This window comes from Ursus arctos, unplaced genomic scaffold (genome assembly GCF_023065955.2).
Source record: "Ursus arctos isolate Adak ecotype North America unplaced genomic scaffold, UrsArc2.0 scaffold_6, whole genome shotgun sequence".
NCBI classification, from domain to species: Eukaryota; Metazoa; Chordata; class Mammalia; order Carnivora; family Ursidae; genus Ursus; species Ursus arctos.
Genome location: NW_026623078.1, coordinates 34,760,882 through 34,784,558, shown reverse-complemented (window position 1 = coordinate 34,784,558; position 23,677 = coordinate 34,760,882). Strand labels below are relative to the sequence as shown.

General features: G+C 40.6%; 1 non-coding gene across 1 annotated transcript; it reads right to left on the bottom strand.

The window, feature by feature from the left end:
* Positions 1 to 202: 202 nt before the first annotated feature.
* On the bottom strand, positions 203 to 308 carry LOC113253091 (U6 spliceosomal RNA). The gene has a single exon (XR_003315232.1). It is a non-coding gene; the product is annotated as a U6 spliceosomal RNA (small nuclear RNA).
* Between the last annotated feature and the right edge of the window lie 23,369 nt (positions 309 to 23,677).

Sequence of the window (23,677 nt, the reverse complement as noted above, 5' to 3'; positions counted from 1 at the left end):
GTGGCTCAGAATGTGTAAGTGATCTGGTTAGTGTTAAGTGGACAACAAATGGTAGATCCAAGATATGTACGTAAGTCCTTTTTCCTCCTTTTTATCATGGATGCTTGTTCTCCTCTTCTTTTTAAAAAATTGTGCTATAAACATGTAACATGAGTCTACCCTCTTAGCAGATTTTTAAGGGCACAATACAGTATCATATTTTAAGAATATTGACTGCTTCATGAATTTCTGTGTCATCCTTGTGCAGGGGCCATGCTAATCTTCTCTGTGTAATTCAATTTAAGTCTACGTACTGCTGAAGCCAGCACTACAGGACTGTTAACTACAGGCAGTGTTGTCCAGCAGACCTCTAGACCTTACTCATCTTGTATAACTGAGATTTTATACCCATTGAATAGTAACTCCCCATTCCCATTTCCCCCTTTCCCTTGTAATCACCATTCTACCCTCCATTTCCATGAGTTTGACTCTTTTAGATACTTCACGTAAATGGAACCATGCAGTATTTGTCCTTCTGTGACTGGTTTGTTTCACTAGCATAATGTCCTCTAGGTTCATCTACATCAGCACATATAGAAGGATTTCTTTTTTTTTTTTAAGCCGAATAATATTCCACTGGATGTGCATACCACGTTTTCTTTATCCATACATCCATCAATGGACATTTAGGTTATTTCCATGTTTTAGATCTTGAATAATCCTACAATGAACATGGGAGAGCACCTATCTCTTTGAGATCCTAATTTCGATTCTCTTGGATAAATACCCAGAAGTGGGATTGCTGATTAGATGGTCATTCTATTTTTAATTTGGGGGGGGATTTCATAATGTTTTCCTTAGCAACTGCATCATATTACATTCCCACCAATAGTGTATTACGGATAATTGTAAACACACATTGTGAAAGAAAGGTACAATGTGCCTGCATGTCCCCATTATTCAGACTTAACACTCATTGGCTCACAACCACCTTTACATTCATTTGCACCACCTTTACTGTCTCTGCCCCCAGAATTCTTTTGAAACAAGTTCTCAGACATATTTCATCCATAAATATTTGAATATATGTCTCTGACAAAAAAGAACTTTTGTTAAAAAGCATAGTCATCGTGCCATGTTCATACATAAAAAATTCTAGTGATGTCTTTATATCACCCAATATCCAGTCAGTGTTTTTCTCATACATGTTTTATTTGTTTGTTTAAAGATTCTATGTTGCTGGTTTGTTTGAATTGGCATTCTTTTTTTTTTTTTAAGATTTTATTTATTTATTTGACAGAGAGAGAGAGAGACAGGCAGCGAGAGAGGGAACACAAGCAGGGGGAGTGGGAGAGGAAGAAGCAGGCTCCCGGTGGAGGAGCCTGATGCGGGGCTTGATCCCAGGACTCTGGGATCACGCCCTGAGCTGAAGGCAGACGCTTAAAGACTGAGCCACCCAGGCGCCCCTGAACTGGCATTCTGACAGGCTGCACGCACTGCATTCTGTTGGGAGGTCTCTTAAAATTTTTTATTTCATAGGTTACCTTAACTTTTATTTTTTAATATTTAGTTGAAATTGGTTTGTTGAAGAAACTGAATAATTCATCTTGTGAACTTTCTTACTTTCTGGATATTGCCAATTGCATTCTCATTTAAAAATCAAAAAACAAAAATAATCCTACCCCCACCCCCCCAATCTGTTTCTCCATCCCCCAGGTGTTTCCTGTCGCATTGGTTAGATCAAGAGGCTTGACCATATTTAGGCTATTTTTTTTGGCAAGACTACTTTTTACGTGGTGTTGTAAATTTCCATCAAGAGATGCATAATGTCCAGTTATCTTCTGCTGTGAGGTTAGCTGCCATTAAGAATCATTCTTTCCCAGGTTCAGAGTTTACTTAGGGATTTGCAAAATGGTAATATTCCAATTACTTTATTACATCTTTATATGCTAGGTGGAATACTTCTATAGACAGCATTTCTTTCTCATTAACTTTTTAAATACATCGTGGTGTAGTTTTGACTGGAAAAACAAGTTCCCTGTATGATTCTTTCCCTTTATTTACTAGTGTTTAGAATAATGGGTTGGTTTTCCCAGCACTCTCCAAAGGTGATCAATTTTTTCAAAATGATCATTGCAAATTCCTGGATTTTCAACATATTTGATTCCTTTAAATCCACTGATGTTATTCCTCTTATTGGTGCTGCGAATGACTCATCTTTGGACAGCAGGAACTACTTCAAGATGGTTCATGAGTTCTATACAATCATGTTCCAATATATGAGTTCCAATAATTTTTGATAACTTCCTTGCTCTTTGGAATGGCAAAATATTCAGATTCATCTTACAAATTCCCTGCTCCTGACTCCTATGTCTGTCTGTTCTATGTTTTCTCCTATCATATGTGATAATTTTATGTAATTGTAGCTTAATTTCCCATTGTGTGTACATGTGGAAACACATATACACACATATCCTCCCTCTCCTAGATAAATGATAATATAGTGTATATGGACACATTTCTTCTACAGCTTGCTGTTTTCATTTAACAGTGTATCCTGGAGATTACATATGAGAAAGTAATGTTTTTTACAGTTCTATCATGCTCCATTTTAAGTATCTCAGAGTTAATCCAATTCATCCTGTACTGATGAGAATTTAGGTTGTTTCTAGCTTTTTACCATTTTTAATTTTCCAATAAATAGCCATGGATATACAACTTTTCACATATTATTTTATCTTTGAGATAGATTCCTAGAGAAGAGGTAAACACAAATAATATGTAATTTTGCTAAATAGTGCCAAATTGGCTTCCCCACAGCATTTGTAACATTTTTCATTTTCTTTAGTAATGCATATGTATTTATTTCCCCTTAGCCTTTCCAACTGAGTATGTGGGAAAGCTCTTGCTTTTCTGTCAATTTGATAAATAAGATAAATGCATCTGTGTGATATTAATTTTTATTTCTCTAACTATGAGTTATTCTCTTAATTATGGGCCTCACATATTTGAGAGTCCTAAACATATGAGGACCATTGTATTTTCTTTTCTAGAAACTATTTGTTCATATCCCTAGACTTTTTAAAATAACACTGTTGACCTTTTAATTTTGTTTATGAAGCTATACTTATCATGCATTTTTAATCTTTACGTAGTCAAATTTATTAATTATTTTCCTTATTGCTCTAAGATTTTGAGCCTGAGGAGACTTTTCTTCACTTCTAGGTTATAGAGAAATTCACAAATGTTGTACTTGTGTAATTTCATTTTTTTACACTTAAATTTCTATTTTTTTGGAATTTTTATCAGTTTGGGGTGTAAGAAATAAATTCTATTTTTATTAATTTTTCTTATTACTGTCCAGTTATTTTTGCACCATTTATTAAAATGCCCATATTTCCTGCTTGATTTGTGACTCCACTTTCATTGAATACTACAAACAATTGTGTGTATTTCTGGATTCTTTATTCTTTTTTGCTGATCTACCTGGCTAGTCATATGTCAACAGCACACTGTTTAATTATAGAGGCCTTAGAAAATGCATATGTCTGGTTGGTTTGGCAACTCCCTTTCCTCAGTATTGCTCTTCCTTTTCAAGTGAATCTAGATCTTTATACACTGAATTCAAGGTGTTTTCATAAGATTCTACTTCCTTTAGTAGGATGTCACAGAAACAGAATGTTTAGATTCTTCCAGAAAGGAAAATAAGAAAATAAGATTGTGAATGAATTTGATGGCAAAACAGGATCAAATATAATTTCATTTTTAGTTTTTGTTTTAATTAAAAGGATAAGAAGAACCAAGTGTAATGAGTCCATGTAGCCTTTTTTCCCCTTCTATAGGTCCCCTTGGAGAAGTGATGTATTACCCTAATTAGCAATCAACATTTCCATCCCATGCATCACTTAATTAGCTCGGATAGAATACAGAGAGATACTTTGTGTTTGAAAACACTGAAAGAATTAAGTTTTATTGATGATAACACACTTCTAATACCTGGTGGTAAAGACCTGGATGTTTCTGTGTAAGATCCAGGGCATGGTGACACGGTTGCTATATTGGTATGTATTGGAGAGAGAGAGAGAGTGTGTGTGTGTGTGCGTGTACACATTCTTCACTAGAACACAGTGGGGTTCAATGTTCATATTGTCAGCTTCAAAAATCCAGTTCTTAACATGGTAATGCAAAAGGAGAAAACAATAATTATAATGTGTGCAGATCCTAAAGCTGACAGTTTTAGCTGCAAAAGAATTTTGCTAAGGGAACTATTTGAGCAAAATATTGGGTTTTTCAGGTTGAGATTTACTGTCATGGGTGATCCTGTTTTCAAAAGCTTAATTGTACTTCAGTAAAATACCTGATTGATCTAGCTATTTCTGTAGTAAGTGGGAGGAAACATCCTTGTAGTTCAAAAAATTACCGATGACTAGAATACTTGATGAGAAAAAAGACACATCTCCTACTATTTTGGAATTTAATATTGAAACACTGAAGGGTGTCATAATTTTGGTGTTTACCAAAGTCTTTATGATACTAAAAACTGATTATTTTTTGTTTTGTTTTGTTTTTTGAAGTAGGCTCTGGGGTGCTTGAGTGGTTCATCGGTTAAGCTTCTGACTCTTGATTTTGGTTCAGGTCATGATCTCACAGTGGTCAGATCAAGCTCCGTGTCAGGCTCCATGCTCACTGTGGAGTCTGCTTGAGATTCTCTCTCTCGCTCTCCCTCTGCCCCTCCCCCTGCTGATGCTCTCTCTCTTTCTGTAATAAATAAATAAATAAATAAATAAATAAATAAATAAATAAATAAATTCTTTAAAAAAAACCCCAAAACAAAAAAAACACCAAGTAGGCTCTATGCCCAATGTGGGGCTCAAACTCACAACCCCAAGATCAAGTGTCACATGTTCTATTGACTGAGCCAGCCAGGGGCTCCTAAAAACTGAGTATTAAGTGCCCTTACTGTGTGCCAAGCACTGCATAGGTCCCTATGGCTGTATGTCAAAGTAAGCCCTGCAGAGTGGGAGAGACAGGAAACCAGCGAGAGCCCAGTGTGGTGATGCAGCTGAAGTGCCACGTGGGCAGAGGCCACCTGTGCTTGGGGATACAGGGAGCAGCTCAGAGTAGAGTGCATGTCCGACTTCAAATGTCGAAAGCATTTACTTGTAAAATTCCTTGCACTTAAGAGGCATTGTTCACTTTAATCATCTGGTGCAATTCTAGTGTGACTTTTAATTATTTAATAGTGAGATTATTTCCTTTTCCCTCAAAGTGACACGCGTCTCTTTTTTTAAGCCAATTATTTTAACACCAGCAGGTGATACTTTTCTTTCAAAAGGAACTCATTTACCTCTGCCCAACCTGCTCCCTTTCCTCTTTCCTATTTCAGTTAACTGAGTCACCATTTATGACGTGGTCTAAACAAGACATCTCAGATTGAACCTACAGCTCATCTTCCTCTATCTCCCATATTCAAAGATCTTAAAATATTGCTAATTTTCTCTGAAATCTCTGTTTGATATGTCTTCTGCTTTTCAACTCCAGTGGCTACTGTTTCAGACCCTTACCTTTCATCTGTATTATTACAATCCATTGAACTGTTCACCCTATTTTCATTGTCTTCAAAATTATCTATTTAAATTTTAGTTGGGGTCAAATCATTGCACAGCCTGAACTCTTTTGCACCGGTTCCAGTAATGTCCTTCAAAACCTGGCAATCTCCAGCCGCTTTACTATCCTTCATGATGACTTCCACCTACCTTGCTGCATTTCCAATCTTAGCTCTGTGTTCTGCTTACCCTGAATGACTTTGCTGTTCACTAAACATGCTGCATATCTTCAGGTCATCATGACTTTTCAACAGTCTCTTCTATGCCTGCAACACCACTTTCTCATAATTCTGCCCCTTAAACGGCTCTTCCTTAAGTCAAACTAAAAGATTTCCCCTCTTACTCTCTACTCCCCTTCCTGACTGCCCTCCATAAATAAATTAGAATGCAAATCTTTATGTTCTCAGATATGTACTCTGTACATACACAGGCCACGTTTGTTACACTGGATTATGATTTATGGTATAGATCTTGCTCCTTGTGAAGACTGAAGTCTTTGAAGAGAGAGAGTGTGGCACGTGCGCGCACACACACACACATACTTTAAAGACATAGATATATTATTGTTCCTTTGCATTTTGTACTTAGCCAAGTGGGTAGCACATAGTAAGGGCTTAATAGAATGTTTTAAAATGAACCTTAATCTTGTTGCCTATAGGGAAATATGTTAAGGGCCACATCATTTATTGTTCCAATGGGAAACAGAGGCATGCTTGGATGAAATTCTAATGAGAATTTAATGAAGAGACTATTTAAAAGTATAAATAAACCAGTGAAGGGTGTTTAGAACCCAGATATGAATAAGGGACGAGGCTAATACCACCGTGGTCCCAAAGGAACAGGGGAGGAAATAGGGTTGTTAACAGAGTCCAGTGAAAGCTGGAGATGTGGAAGGACCTCGAGAATGTGACCCCTGCTACAACTAGGGCCCCAAAGCAGGGTGGCAGTGTAGGAAGATATTTCTGACCTGTCTTCTCTCATTCTCAGACTTCCTGTTGGTGCCTCATATTGGCTGGATCTGACCAGAAGTCAGAGAGCACTGTGTGGGTAAGTCCTAGGGATACACAAAACAGAGCCAGGAGGGGCAGAGAACTGAATGGGTGGTGCGGTCAGAGAATAACCAGAACAAATAACTTGTTCAAACCTTAATATTAAATGCATGGCTGTCAATCCGCCTATGGAGCAAGATGCTTATGGTACAGACTTCCAGAAACTCAGTTGTCTGAGAACATGTACCATAATTGAAGTCTCTGCATATTTTCCTTAGCTGTATCTTGATGACAACAACAACAACAAAAATGACAATAGCAACAGTAAAAATTAGCACTTACTACGTGCAGATGCTGAGCTAAATACTTCACGTATTTTGTTGTTTATTCCTCATAACAGTCCCCAGTTGGCAAACGTGGAATTGTTGCAGAAATCAAATCATTGGCAAGAAATGGAAGTAGTTAGTGGTGGAGCTGACTTTTAATTTTTAAATTATGCGGGTGCAGGGAGACGCAGGATTCCGCTCCATTGTGCAAGGTGAAGTTGTCCCCTGAGGCAATCTGCATGAGATTGTGGTGAATAGTATCTGTGTAACAGGGACCCAGGGAGAAGGCTGCTCTTTTTGACTTACATACAAAGAGAGGTTATTTTACTTTCAGTGAGAAAAAAGAAAGATAAAAATGCTAATCAAATCTACGGAAACATCGGGTTACCTGGGAGGGTTTTAATTAGAAAATCTCAGTGCATGTGCCTAATGAAACGATAGTACTATAATTGAATATAGAGACCTGTTGGTAATTAAATGATAATGTAGAATAAATCCTTCTCTTAACAGGTTTAATTCTCTTTTACATTATGCATTAGTGGAGAGACATCCCTAGTATATTAGCACCTAGCACATATAGGATACTTCCCCTCCTTGATCCATTGAAAACGTAATTAGGTACCACGGAGCTGTGGTCTTCTTTCCCTTTTTTCTTACTCATGAGCTGGCACTAGGTAGGGGTGTTTTGTCTTCTGGATTAGAATAACCTAAGCAAAAGCAGATGTATTTGCTCTTCTTACTTCTTCAGCTCCTGTGGGCACGTGTTTTGTTTTCATAGAGGAAATGAGGCTTCACAGAGTCAGGACTGGTTCATTCAGGTCCCTGACTCATCCGGGTGCCTTTGGAGGAGAGGAGGGATTGAGAGACTGGGGAGAAGCTTGCGATGGTAGGTCATTCATGCAGGACTCGGGGCAGCTTTGTCACAACCAAAACACCAAAAACGGGAGCCCTAAGTCACTGGGCAGGGCTCTGCACCATGCCCCCATCTCTGCCTCGTTTCTGGTCCTGAGCAGCCTGCTTACTCAAGGTCGCAGTTCACATTTTTTTTTATGATAAACTTCTGAGTCATTGGCACTTTCAGTTCTTGGGGGAGCTGAAGAAACTGTTGGATTTACTGCTTAATTATTTTTTCAGGAAGTAGAAGGCATGGATCATTGCGTAGGGTGGCTGCCAGCTAGCCAAACAGATGTTTCGCCCCGCTTCTGAATTGTACAGGGGCCATTTTGAGACTGACGCTATTTGTTTGCAGTCCAGCCTATAACTTTCCACTTAGCTTCCTTATTAGTTTGTTATTAGACAGCATGATTATTTCCATGTTTTACTCAAAAACTGACAGATTGATAACCTTTTGATATATTGGTGCCTAAATTGTGAAAGATGTTGGATTTATTAATTGCAATATCTAGTTTCTGTTCTTTTAAAAATGGTAATTTAAAGGAAAAAAAGACTCGCTTAAAGGGTGTTATTTTACTTTTTATTCTCCTTATAATGCCCCATTAATTGCTTTGGTGTGGAAAGCTCTGGTGAAGTTCATTACAACTGAAGCACTTTAAAGAAGAAGATGAATAATTCAAATATTCTGGACCTGTGAAAGTACCATTTCTCGATCTCTGCCTCTGTCAAATCATTTTCATTTAATATTCTTTCCTATTCTTCCTTCCATTTTTGGGGGGTTATAGATACCATGTCTTATGTTTCCTTAGGTGGCTATTACTTGAATTTTCTAACTGAACACCTTTCCTTTCACAAGGATTTATTTGGAAAGCTGGAACAGGGAATGCTTACTCACCTCCCACTACTTGTCATCATTCCTTATCCTGTCGGTGTGACTAATTCCATCTCTCCGTCTTCCTCCCTCACAGAAAATGTATGCTTCCTTTAGCAATTTATTCCCTAATCATTTCATCGTCTGGTCTAGTTGGATCCTCAAATAGTAAGAAGAAATCATTTTCATTTAAACTAAAACCTGGACATATTGCTAAGTTTTCAAAATGGGCTCCTGCATCCAACAGACTATTTGAACTGCATTGTTACTTATCCAGGTGGGGACCACATTTGGACGCAGTGGAAAGAGTTATCACTATGACAAATGGCCAGAAAAACAAATCACAGTGTATGGTACATCCAACAGGAAGATGCTCTAAAACGTGGGGCAACCTACTAGGAAGATACATGTCTACAGACTGTATCTACAAGATCCTGAAGTTGCTTTTAAAGGGAAAGTACATCATTTTTCTTCTTAAAGTGAAAATAAACCATTTAAAAGATTTTTCCTCTCTTAGGATAACAGAATTCTGGATATATGGGAAAAAATCTAGGGACTCTGTTCCAGTATATGAATAATTGAATAACTAATTAGTTCATTTCCTATCAGGATGTTTTGATTTCATAAAAACCATGAAGATGGAAAAGCCAAATCTCTTTATGTCTCTGCACCAAAGTTAGTCAGTGCACTTTTAAAAGATTTTTTTTTTTAAGCTGCTCTTAATTTTAGGGAAGGAGAGAACTTTTAGGACACCTCTGTACTAAATTTTCTTTTGTGCTCTTTCATCTGGAATCCGGAAGTTACTGGAGTATTGACTTCAATTGGAGGTCTTCTTAGAAGACAAGTTTTGGACTTTTGCAAGTTCTTCTATTTTAACAATTCAAAAGTGAAATGATGGCAGTATACTGCAGTTCTAGGGAGCCATGTTTGCAGGTTTGAGGGATAATCTTGTCTCAAAGGGGAGTTGGTGAAACTGTTTGGGCTCCAGTGGCCTTTTTCAGGTGGTGCTTGCTGCCACGTAGAGCTCAGGGACTCGAGAGCCATTTCAGGAGCTGTGCGGCCAGTATGGGAAAGAGGATGTGCTGTTAGACATCCTCATCTGGCCTAATTTAAAACTGGTCTCTAGGGACTGCCTGGGTGGCTCAGTTGGTTAAGCCTCTGTCTTTGGCTCAGGTCATGATCCCAGGGTCCTGGGATCAAGCCCCGAGTAGGGAGCCTGCTTCTCCCTCTCCCTGCTGCTCCCCCTGCTTGTGCTCTGTCTCTCCCTGTCAAATAAATAAATAGAATCTTAGAATCTTAAAAAAAAAGCCAAAAAACTAAAAACTGGTCTCTGTGTTGACATATCTGAGTACTTTCTCATCCCATAGTGTCCATATCTCTCCTTTGCTTCTGTTTAAAGGTGTATTAAATAATGAGACTATCTTGTTGAGGCATTTCAGGACATTTTAGGGAAAAAAAAGGTTTGTCCTTGACCTCTTCTCAGTATTCAAACTTTCTGAGAGAAGTGGGTTAAATAGTTCTAGGGAGATAAACAGCACTCCTTGGTTTGTTGTGTTAGGGACGGGTAATGTCTGTGGATTGTGCTGAATTAATGAGACCCTTTCCCCTTAATGCTGCCCTCCTGGGAAGGAAAACAATCGCTGGTTCGTAGTGCACAACTGCACTACTTAATTTACCTTTTTAAAGCAGGAAGAGCAGAAAGGATCTAATGTATTGAAAACCACAGGAGGGTTGGAGGCAGTGAGAATGTAATTTCCCCAGGTGCAGTTTGGCCATTCCTAATCATATGAAAATTGCCAGAAAATCCTTAATGGGCACCAGTGGTTTAGCACTCTAAATTTCTCCCGCCTCACAAGACTGAGCTTGCCTCAGCCGAGTCTGGACTGGGCATGCCCAAGCAGGCTGCCCGGAGATTTTAATGACAACACACGCCCTGTGATGTTTTGAAAAGAAAACGGCCCTTGAGATCAGAAGAACCCGCTGCAGGGGGGAGTGACAAAGCACTAACACGACATCTGGTTGTCTTATGCACACTTCAGAATCAACTCCCTGTACCACGATTTACCGCAGGTAGGAAAGTCTCCATCCAAACATTGATGGCGACGCCTGGCAGTTACTCGGCTTCTACAAGCTGATGGGGTCGTGGACCAAAGAACTACGGCCATGAGCAAGTCAGGGCTTTTTAGTGCAGCGACAGAGCTAGCCAATCAAAACGGGTATTTCATTCGAGCTGAGCAAGTCTTGTGCATGTTGTATATTCCAAGATCCGTTTTGGAAGAATCAAATGACTTAAATTTCCATAAGAACTTTTTGACAATGGTGACTTTAGGCATACTTTAAAAAAGATTCTGTTTTCCATGGGGCGCCTGGGTGGCTCAGTCGTTAGGTGTCTGCCTTCGGCTCAGATCATGATCCCAGGGTCCTGGAACCAAGTCCCGCATCAGGCTCCCTGCTCAGTGCAGAGCCTGCCCCTCCCCCTCCTTCTGCCGCACCCCCTGCTTGTGCTCTCTCTCTCTCCGTCAAATAAGTAAATAAAATCTTTAAAAAAAATTAAAAACAAAGATTCTGTTTTCCAAAATGATTCTTATTTGACATCAGAAATTTGTCAGAAATTGTTTCTAGCATCCCCATCCTCTGAATGCTATTGTGCCTCTCCTTATTTATTCTTCCCTTATAGCTTAGGTTTAACTACACTCTCCACTTCGAAGAAGCAAACTGGCAAGTTTCCTCTGCTTGTACTTATTATGAATAATCCTTAACATTGAATAGTATATATATTTTTTGTAATATGTCTTTTACACAATAACAATGCGCAGGTTAGTGTTATCTTTTGAAACAGCAACTTTAAATGTGAAATGAATGTAAAAATAGAACTTGAGAACAACACCTTTAGAAGACTGTCTTTTTAGCAATAATAAAATGCTTTAAATCAGAATGTCAGTTTAGGGGCGCCTCGGTGGCACAGCGGTTAAAGCGTCTGCCTTCGGCTCAGGGCGTGATCCCGGCGTTATGGGATCGAGCCCCACATCAGGTTCCTCCGCTATGAGCCTGCTTCTTCCTCTCCCACTCCCCCTGCTTGTGTTCCCTCTCTCGCTGGCTGTCTCTCTCTCTGTCAAATAAATAAATAAAATCTTAAAAAAAAATAGAATGTCAGTTTATTAATATTCATGGGAAGTCAGCTGTCACACAGTCAGATCTTTGTTTCAGTGACCCTGAAACTGGAGAAGCAGATCACCAGTAGCCTGGATCCTGGATCTCTGGTTCGGGGCCTGTGTGCCTTCCCTTCTCCTTCTCTGTTTCACAGAGGAGCTGCCCCCTGCAATCTGTGCTCCTCAGATCAGAAAACTGGAGGAACAAAAAAAGTCAAGGTATGTTTTCTCATCCATCTCTGCCTTAGACGGCTTCTTTGGCAGTGGCTGAGTCTCCCACCTGGTCCCAGTTTCCATCAAGTATCCTGGTCCTCAGGCCCTAGTAACAGGCCCTCTTCCCTTTGTCCCTCTAGTCCAGCGGTATTCGTAGCTTCCTGTTGTTGCCAATTCCTGGGTTTGCCTCCCCAGCTCCCACTGGACTTTTCAGCAATGCTAACAAGTGTGCAACCAATTCCCTGCATTAAATATGCTTGTGTTTTGAATACCTTGTATTGTCTTGTTTTCCTGGTTTGACCTTGACTGCTATGATAGGCAGGGAATAAGGTAAAGGGAAGTTTGGTTGTATGATTCAAATATTTCATGTTAATTAGCTTTTTCTAGTGAAAACAGGAAGCTTAAGAAATACTATAATATGTTCAGATTCATTCTGCTTAACTCAAGGGTAACTAGAAAACGCTAAAAACTTTAGAAGTCTTTCTGGAATGTCTCTTTCTTTTCTCTTATGTTAGTAAACGAGACTGAATTTTGTTTACTCTTTTTGATGCTTTGGATTCTTGTAGTGTGTCTCAAGGTATCTAGGACCTAGATACGAAAATAGAATCTATAGATAGTTGGACTAAATATAATTCATCTTCAGTTTGCAGCTTTGAGGCAGTTTTTAAAAATCATCCTTTTATCAGCCTTGTGTATATGTGTGTGTTTGTGTTGGTATGTGTCTGTTATCTCATGAAAATAGACCTTAGAAAATATATCTAGTCTTTTGATATTTACAAATATTAAATCAAGTGCACTGAGTATTTTCTCATAAGTAGAGCAGCAATACCAGGTCAGCAAGGTTTTTTAAGAGCAAAATTTATTTTTGGATGGCCAAAAACTAGGTCACTGAGAAAGATAGGCTTCAGAAAATTCATTCAGTCATTCACTGCTTTTTAAATATTTAATGATTACCCGCGCTATGAGTTAGGCGTTAGAGACACAGTGGTAACATGACAGATGGTGTTCATCTCAGTAAACTTAAAATCTGGTGGAGAAGGCAGACATCCATAGGCAATCACAATGATGATCAGAAAGTTGTGGGGATACAGAGCAAGGGAACTTGACCTGGTCCAGAAGTTTAGGAAGGTAGAGAAGGGATCAGAAAAAGAAAGATAATGAAAGGGCGCCTGGGTGGCTCAGTCGGTTAAGCATCTGACTCTTTGATTTTTGCTCAGGTTATTATGATCTTGGGGTCGTGAGATCGAGCCCTATATTGGGCTCCATGCTGGGCCGTGAAGCCTATTTGAGATTTTCTTTCTCTCTCCTTCTTCCTCTCTCTCCCCTCCACCCCCCCTCAAAAAAAAAAAAAGTTACTGAAGACCAAAATTGACCTAGATTATCAGGTAAGATCCAGCCACCCACTTATTCATCCAGTCATTTCAACAAACATCTGTAAAGGTCTCCGGAAGATGATAACAATGAGTAAGGCTCAGCTGCCAGTAGGACTCAGCGTCAATAAAACCACAAAAGGCTGATCTGACAAAGCAGGAGCACCAAGTGTGGGGTAATGAGTTGGGGTTAATGCCACACCAATAAACTCTTGACTAATAGGGACTTCTCTGTGCTCCCCAAATAGTTTATACTTTTCTTGTAGCATATATATTCCATTTAGTACTATTCGGTCTTGGAAATTCATTGAAAATGTGCTATATACATGCAATGGAATATTATTTGGCCTCAAAAAAAAAAAAAGGAAATAGGCGACAGCCGTATGTCATATGTGACAACATGGATGAGGCTGGAGGACATTGTGCTGAGTGGAAGAAGCCAGTCACAGAAGGACAAGATGGCGTGATTCCGCTTACATGCGGTCTCTAAAATGATTGAAACCATAGAAACAGAAAGTAGAATGGTGATTGCCAGGGCCTGGGGAAGGGGGAAATGGGAAGTTGCAGTTCAAGGGACATAAAATTTCAGTTAGGAAAGAAAGGAAAGTTCTAAAGATCGGCTGTACAGCTCCGCGCCTGTAGTGAACAATACCGTATTGTGTCCTTACACATTCGTTAAGAGTGTAGATTTCATGTTATGTATCACCACAATGAGAAAAAAGACAATTTCATTGAGACCACTTTTATTTTACTGGTGAAAAAAAAAATTTGAGGATCACAAGTGTTAAAGGACTTGTCCAAAGTCATTGAGCTTGTAAGAGGCAGAGAATCGACAGTGTGACTGTGTGGTTAGGGTTAGTGTGTGGTCTCAAGCATGTTCCCTACGCTTCCGGCGCTGTTAGGATTAAAACAGAAAACATTTAAATGACTTAACACAGTGCACGGCACGGACAACTTAATTAATATTAACTTGTACTGACTATTAGGCCTGTGAATCACCATCTACTTTCTAAAGGCTCTATCGATACATTTCATTTGATCCCAAAGACAATGTTGGGAAAGGGAAGGTGGGTGTGACCATTTCCATTTTAGAGAAAAAGAAACAGATACTAGTGACTTTCCTTAAAACACACATCATGGATTGAGCCATGATGGAACCAGGGATTTGATGTCCTTTACTTTTTTTTTTTTAAGATTTTATTTATTTATTTGACAGATATAGAGACAGCCAGTGAGAGAGGGAACACAAGCAGGGGGAGTGGGAGAGGAAGAAGCAGGCTCCCAGCGGAGGAGCCTGATGCGGGGCTCCATCCCAGGACTCCAGGATCACGCCCTGAGCCGAAGGCAGACGCATAACGACTGAGCCACCCAGGCGCCCCTGATGTCCTAAATGTTTCCTCTCCCAAGAAATGAAGCTGCTTCTTACTGCAGTATAAGCAGTTAAAAAAATCCATCTCTCTTTTACTAGACTGGATTAGACTGGTTCTCTACAGGATTGTCTCTCTTACCAGGCAGTCCACTCTCTGAAGCGAGAGACTGGGTTTTATTTAGCTGGGGTGTTCTCATAGTACCTAGTACAGAGGCGTGGCTGTCTGTTCCACAAGTACTTGTCAACTCAAACTGAGGGGCAGACAGAGCCAGGCGTCTATTTGGGTAATGCGAGGGGAGTTGCTCCCACAAGGTTCTGAAGCAAGCACACATTAACTGGCTGTGGCCGACTAATGGCTACTGAGAGCTGTAGCTCCTGTCTTTGACGAATACCCCAACTTCTGCGCACATTGGGTTCCCTCTAGGAGGTGCTGGGCCCCCTGGAGCTTGTGGGCGTTGTTCCTTTAAGATTCCTCAGGTTTGGTTTGGTTTTTGGCTTTCCTCTTCTGAGGACCTGTGTGCTCCTCACATTGACTCTGGAAACCTGGGAGGGCGAGTCTATGGCCCAGATATAAAATTTTCTTTTGTGGTCCTTTAGAAGCAGTCACTATACGCTGCCACGCGGTTTCAAAGATCCCGGACCTGTGCACTCCTCCCCGTTTGCAGCGAGGCCCCTGCCTCTCTGGGAGGGGAACGCAGATGTTGCCAAGGCCCAAGCTCCAGACTTCTTTCTTTCCCTTGCTTCTAAGCGCTGCCTGTGCTGGGGCAGCTCTCTGGCTCTGCCTGCTCGTGAGCGGCACCGCTAATCAAAGCAGGACTAGCCAGGAGATGATTGTCCTGGAAACAGAAGGTTTTTCTTTAGTCAGGAGTGCAAAAATCATGGACCTCAGCACTGTTATGGATACACAGCCCCTTTTCATTGTGATGGAAATAATGTTCAATTATGGAAGTCACATGTTATGCTTTGATGGGGCCATTTGTGAAAAGCCAGCAAAGGTAACATGTGTACAAATATGCCACAGGGCCCTTAGCCTGAAGCTTAGAATAATGTCCGTAGGAGATCTTATACAGTGGTAAATTTATATTTCAATCACATGCCACCAAATCATAATGGGTAGCTAGCAAAAGATGTTGTGGACTTCCTCTGAGAGAGGGGGAGAGAGGATGTGTGTGGGTGCATGTATATGTGCGTATTTGTGTGTACGTGTGCTCCTAGATGTTGTCCTAGGAGTGAATTTGGTATTGGCATGTCTGCAAAGAGACCACATTTGAGCTCCCTGGGCCAGCAAAGCAATTTCCAGTAATATTACTTTCCCAGTAATACAAAACTTTTAAATGAGTTGTATCTAGGTTGTAATAAAATATAGAAACCACGAAATATTTCACCCTTAAAAACAAAATCCGAAGAAAATGAGTCTAATTATTAGCATGTGTTGCAATCAATGAGGAGACCGTTTCATGTGTATGGAAATAGAGATGTTTGCTGTATGTTAGGGAGATAAGAGAACTCTGTTTCCTTTCAGATGCTTCATTCCATTTGATAAATGATACCAGAATGGCCTGGTAGCAATAGCATTTGCATATTGACAACCCCGCTAATGCTGTCTTCATTTAGCTGTCACGCATAATCACATATTCGAATGACTTCTTTGAATAGACCTATTTCTGAGAACATAATTATGGTATATTATATTTGTGGTAATTACGGCATTCCTTGAGAGCATCTTACATAGTATATCCTCTGACTTGTTTACTTTTAAGACATTCTTTTTCGTGCTTCCTCTTGGAAAACGACTAAACTAGGGCTTTTGTCCAAATGCAAAAAGGGCTTCCAGTGGATAAAAATCACGGAATCTGACCATGCGAGCTACGGTTTGTAAGATGGCGGGCTTACTCCCCTTGCCCATTTTGCTTTCTGTTCCTCTTTACTATTGTTCAGACGATACGGATGACACTGTGAGGAAATTCATAGATTTTATGGAAAAATGAATCCCGAAATATTTGAGACCAGGGAACAGTGTGGTGACACCTTTCTGAAATCTCTCTGGAATCTTTCCATTTCAGTTGTTACCTCTTGATGCAGCTTGACCTTGAATAGCTCATAATCACAGGGTATAGTGCTGATCAAGGAAGAATGAAGAATGATATGAGGAAGCCAAGAGTTCTCTCTTCCCCTCATCTCGGCAGATGGGTACTCCTAATAAAGAAGAATAAAGAATTAATAAAAGACAAGACTGTAGTAACCGCACCGGAATGTGTAGGCATATTTTGTATGGGGCTCCTTTTTAAAAACACCCTTGCTTTTTCAACCCCCCCACCGTCTTCCATGTTTGGTATCTTTCTGGCTCCTGGGTAGAATTCTGGCTTAGTTCAAATGGACTGACTGGCTGGGAATCGTAGACACCCTGGCCCTCCCCATGCTCCTACCTCCCTGTGACTCATTGTTTTGATTCATTCCGGCTTGATTTATTTTTGCCACCTGGCTCCCGTCTCTGGCTTCATTTGTTACTTCTCTTTATCTGTTCATGCCGAAGCACATCTTGCTAGCCTGGTGGAGTGGAAAGACCACGAGCTCTGGGATTGGAAATCCCAGCGACTGGTTACGAGCTGTATAAGCTCTTTGGGCCTCAGTTTCATTAAATGTAAAAGAGAATATGAATACTTTCCTATTAGGATAGAAGTGAAGAGTTCATAAGTTAACAGTATACGGTGTTCATCACAGTGGCTGGTCCCTAGCACACGCTCAACGCCTCTATATTCCCCTTCTCCTGACGTCCACTCCCAGAGACCTATCTGCCTCCTCCTGCACTGGCCACGCCCATGGCCTTTCCGGGCACTGCCTTTCCAGACCTGTTTCTGGCCAGTTTGACTCTCTCCCTTTCCCAGACATCTCTCTGAACTGTGGGTTGGTGGGCCATGACATTATGACAAAGATGACCAGTGACGCAGCCCCATATCCACACCGTTCAAACTGTCCTGTCTTTCCACACTTCTTCCCAACACCTGTCTCCCTGGTATGGATTAACGACCTGTTAACAGCTATCAGTTACACATTTATCTTGTCCACTGTTATCACTGTTTGCAGAAACACTGAAGGAGGAAAGGAAAGAATCAATAAAGATATAAGCTGGGGTTTCTTGGGATTCACTAAAACAAGTTAAATCTTCAAAAATGGTATCATCTGAAATTTAACAACACCACCATTTTAGCTTTGTACCTTATACCCTTTCTTTCCCTAGTTATAGAATCCTTATTAAAGATGCTTTTCTCTCTTGTTTCACCAAACCAGGAAATCAGTTGTATTCAATTTCTTTTAATTCTTTGACTTATCCATTGCCAAAACTTCCTGGGTTTTCTCCTATAGCCTTACTTTCACCAATTTTCTCATAATCTGGAATCTAAACTCTGATTCTGTTTTGAATAGGTAATTTGGACTTTTTCTTATTTAATAGCTGAGTGAGTATCATCAAAGAATGGCCATGGTCAATTTTTCTGCCAGCACCATTCATGTTCTTATGACTCCATCTTTTATCGGGGATTTTACCTTCTGTAACTCTCAGCTTTGAAGATCCTAAGAAGTAGAGAAGCTCCGGGTGTTGGAAACAAGCTTAACATTCTTAAATAATTGACATGACATTCTCCCTAAGTGGTTACCTGGCCCAGCTTGAACAATCCTAGTTATGGTATAATAATTGGATCTCAAGGCATCAAACCACTCCATATTTAGACAGCTTTGATTATTAGAAAGCCAAAGCAGACTGTATTACCCATTTCCTTCTTCCTTAATCTTAAATTTGTCTCTTGGAGTCATGTGGAGCAAAGCTGGTTTCTTCACTTCTAGACCCCTTATGCATTTGAAGGCAGCTGTACTGTCCCCCCGTACATTCTTCCCGCACCCAACGTTTTCTTATCAGGATAAATATTTCCATTCATTCCAATCACTTGTAAAACAAAAGTTTTTTTTAACACATAATCACACTTGCCATAAAGTTAAGAACTTGTCTTCCTTCACAGTAATGCCACAGAAATGAGAGTCATCAAAATCATCTCCAATAGATGTGATATGTTAAAAGCAAACTGCAACAAAAGAGACATGTTTTAATAAATGCTATGTGACAAAATGTTGATATGAAATGATAGCTTTGCACACCCATCTGTGTTGTCTTAAACATGGAATGGTGACATATGAGAATAGCTGACCATATATATATATATATATATATGGACATGGGGGTGAGTGGTACGATTTTGGACATTACTAACGTGTCCACCTTTTAGAGTCCATGACCTTTAGAGTCCATGACCTTTAGAGTCCATGACCTTTGGCCCAGTCAGTCTGAGACAGCGATCTGCCTGACAGGGGAAGAGAATTCATTATAAAAATTGATAAAGAGAAGAACAGAATAATATATAATTCCTGGCATGAAAAGCAGGGATAAAGCAAAATAAAAGCATTAGTACCCAGACTATGATTCTGAGAGATGATTTCCCAAACGCCTTTTTTTTTTTTTTCCTTTTTAACATATCAGATACTAAACCCAGAGGATCCCATAGCAGAAAAAGTACTCTTCCATCCCGTGACCTCAAAGCCCTGTTCTCAACAGGGATTGAATGTAGAACTAAAAGCAAAGCCCATCTCTTTCCCAGGCCTGGAGGAGGATAATGGGAAGGGGACAGAGAGGAAGAGAAGGAAGGAACACGTTGGTCAGATGTGTGCCTCCCCACTTCCCCTCTCTGAATCGTGGGGTAGAGGCAGGACTCCAGTTGTGAGGGAGGTAAAGGGTGGAGGCTGTGGGTCCTGACGCCTTTCTGAGGCTCACAAAGACACAATCTTTCGACTCTTTCTGCATTACACATACCTTTATTCCTCTAGTTGCGCAGTGTTGTTCGGGAGCCAGAGCCCAACGGTTTGCTTTCCTGGGCTTCCCAAGGCGATTGATGGAGTCGGTGACCTTGGAGTTGGCCTGGAATCTGCTGAAGCATGGGGAAGTCTTAACAGCAAAGACTGGCCAGGAACCTCAGAGTCTGGAGCCAGCAGGTGCCAAGTGAGACCAGATAAGCCAGAGAGTGAACTGGCTATAATTGGGAAAACAAGACCGGTTACAGACCCTAGCCATGAATGGCAAGACAAACAGCAGCCAGATGGACAAGACAAGAGGTCTCCGTGATTCTCCATCTCACTCTTCGCTCCTTGCCTTCCCTCCCATACATCTAACTGCCTTCCTTCAGAGCTGAGCAGAGGAAGGCAGAGGAGATCTGAGAGACTGAGCTTTCCTCCCACTCCGAGGGAGACCATTGCCTTAAGAGACTATTTAAATAATCAAATTAGATCAGGCTTAAAATGAGTGAGATATGTATTTAAAAATTTCCCCCTAGCCAGAGGATGGGGGCTCATGGGGAAAACCATAAACAACAACAACAACAAAACATTTTCTCTGCATACCCAAGTTCTGTGCATTAAAATTTTCCACCGCCGTTTTGTATCAACTATCCCCCAAACACCTCTAATCATATCTGAAAGGAGGAGAGAAATCGCCATCAGTGATTTATCACCTTAAGTTCACTGACGCCTGAAGTTAATCTCAACTTTCTATTCATGTAGGGGTTTATTTGCACACAGTGTGTTACATTAATTTTTCAGCACAGTTTTTATGTATTTTTATTAAAGTATACTTTTCTTCTGACATTTTAAAAGCCCCGTTGGTATTGCAGTAAGCGACGCACGCATCCATGGGTGTGATTCATGCCACTTCTCGGCTTACTGTTTGTGTTTATCTTCAGGGAGAGCAGAGCAGAAAGTCCTGTTTATCCTTTGCTGTTCATTCAATATTAATCTGGGTTTTTACATATTCCCAGGGTGCATTATTCTTTAGGCTTCTATGCTGCAGAGCTAGGGGACCTGATAAATTCAGTAATTTCAGTGAAAACAATTTTTAGTATAATACTACCGATAGCAGAGTTCAGGTAAACCGTTTTCCTTTAGGATTCTGATTTCACGTGCTCGTTATGTTCAGGGAGACTTGAATTTGTTGAGATTTAATTTCTTTTTCTGAGGTTTTATTTTCCTATTACAGTTACAAGATGTTATATTATCCACGGCTGTGTTGTTTATGTATTTTTGGGGAAAGCATAGGGATTATCTCATGGGGTCAAAAAATTCCTGAATTTTTTTTAACTAGAAAAACATCCCCCAATATTTATTGAGCATTTACTCCACACTAGTCTCATTGCCTAGTGACTTTCATTTAACTTTCTTAAGCAGCACTCTGTCCCATAGAAGTCTCAGGTACGGGGGCCTGGGTTGAATGAATCGGCTAATGTATTGTCTCATTTTACCAAGGGGCTCCTGGAGATTTTGCCTATACTTAGAAGAATGTCTCTAAGATCGGGAATTCTGGGACTGAAGAAGGTTTGGGAAGAAACATTTGGGAGAGAAAGCCTTTCAGTGCCTCTTAAGCAATAGGGACAGAGGCGCCAGGGTGGCTCAGTCGGTTAAGTGTCTGCCTTTGGCTCAGGTCATGATCCCAGGGTCCTGGGATTGAGCCCCTCATGGGGTTCCCAGCTCAGTGGGTAGTTTGCCTTTTCCTCTCCCTCTGCTCCTCTCCCTGCCCCTCACCTCCCCAGCTTGTGCTTTCTGCTTTCTCTCGTGTTCTCTCTCTCTCAAATAAATAAGTAAAATCCTTAAAAAAAACACAACAAACAAACAAACAAAAAACCACATACAGACAACCTGCTCCACCCTGGAGAGAGCCAGAGCAGTAGTGAAGGAACAATGCAACCACAGAGAATGGACACACTGAGACCAGGTGAGTCCTAGTTCCGTCATGTTCTAGAGCCCGTGTGCTCTTGGGTAGATGACATAAGCTCTCAAAGCCTTGGTTTCACTCATCTGTAAATTGGAGAGAACAATGGGAACTGACCTGCCTATCTCATAGAGTTGTTGTGAAGATAAATGAAGTTACTAGTGGGTACAGTTTTTCCATTTGGGGTGAAAAAACGTTGTGGAACGAAATAAAGGTGGTGATTACACAACATTGTGAATTTACTAAATGCCACAGAATTAACTTTAAAATGGCTAATTTTACATCATGTGAATTTCATCTCATTTAAAAAGAAAAGTCAATGAAAGACATTGAGATTGCAAAAGAATAAAAATATCTAAAAAAATGAAGTTATGTGTGAGAGAGCTTTTTGTACACTATAAAGCATGATAAGTATTTGCTGTCATACATTTTTTCTTGGCACAGGGAGGGGAGGAGGGTTGGGAGTGACTGGAGAGGAAGAGTAGTTTGGTCGGGATCCTAGTTTGGGGAGAAGGGAACTTATTCTTTCTAGACCCTGCTTCTACCCGATGAGTATCTCCTGGTACTTTCCATAACCTTCCCCTCACCAGATCACTCTGCGTCTGGAACACGACTCTCCTTCTTTCTTTCTGATGGACTCTGTTCTGGTCCATAGCAGAGCGTACATTTGGCATTTGGTCCATATAGAATAAGTTAGATGGGAACTGAGCAAATTCTCAGGACATTGGAGGTGATCTTCTTCCTGCTGGTGACCTTCTAAAGAAGTACCGTCTGTTGCCAGAAGGAAGTCCCATGAGAAAACCCATGAGAAAGTCAGTTATCTGTGCATTCACACTCACCTGAGTAACGACTGGAAGCATGGATATGGCGATTAACTTGCACAGCTTTGGTTGAATATGCCTTTCTGAGAAGCCTTTTATTTTAGCAATTCCTCCATCCTCCAGTTTCTCCAATATATTCATTTTCATTACCTCTCTTCCCATTGCTTTCCCCAAATTCCCTTTGCATCTGGGACAACATTGTGAAGACTCAAAGGTAAGTCTCACTCTCTCTAATCTTCACTTCTTTCAAAAGTTTGGCCTCAGTCCCGAGTTCTTTCCATTTTCCTTTTGGAAGCTACAGCCAAAAAGTCTGCAGACTCATTCATACTCTTTGCCTTGACACTTCTCTTCTGAGACGATCATCGCAATGGACTCTATGCACGTGTTCCCCAAAGTGCACAGGTTGCAATTCTAACCCCCCAATGTGTTGGTGTTAGGAAGTGGGGCCTCAGGGAGATGGTTAGGTCATGAAGGTGGAGCTCCCGTGTGGGATTAGTGCCCTTACGAAACAGAGCCCGGAGAGGTCCCTTGCCCCTTTCTATCATGTGAGGTGATGGTGAAGACGGCCATTTGTGAACCAGGAAGCAGGTTCTCCCCAGACACTGGATCTTCTGGTGCCTTGATCTTGGGCTTCATAGCTTTCAGAGCTGTGAAAAACAGAGTTCTGTTGTTTCTAAGCCTCTCAGGCTACGACATTCTGTATAGCAGCCTGGATGGACTAACACAAATCCGGCAGAAGTAGCCTAACTTCCTGAGAGCAGGCGGGGTGTGGGGGGGTTTGAAGGTCAAATAGGGGAATATACTTGGAAAGATATGTTCATAATACAAAAATGGTCCTGCCATGCATGGGTTTGAATTGTTTACTGTGGCAGACTGAAGGACCTCAGAATACATGGACATTAACTGTCTCTCCTCTTCTAAGACAGGTTTTTATCAAGTGCACCAGAGGCAGAATCCAGCCTTGCTTTCGTCAGTGTCTAAGGTCCGGATTTAAACAAAAACTGAAAAAATTGTGCCCAATGAGAAATCATAAACTTGGTGTAAAGATGATGCCTTTTTTTTGGGTTAAGTAGTCTAGATGATTTTGTTTCTAATTTGTATAAAAGAGCACATCTTTCTAGGCCATTCTAGGCACAATCTGCCCTTGTGTACCAGGTAGGGGCAGAAAGATGTCTTATTTATTGACACTCAGAGAATTATAATACTTGTTAGTTCAACTTTGACTTGGCTACCTTAATTTGGTTCTATGTTTTGGTTAGAAATTAATTTTTTGAATGGAAATTAATTT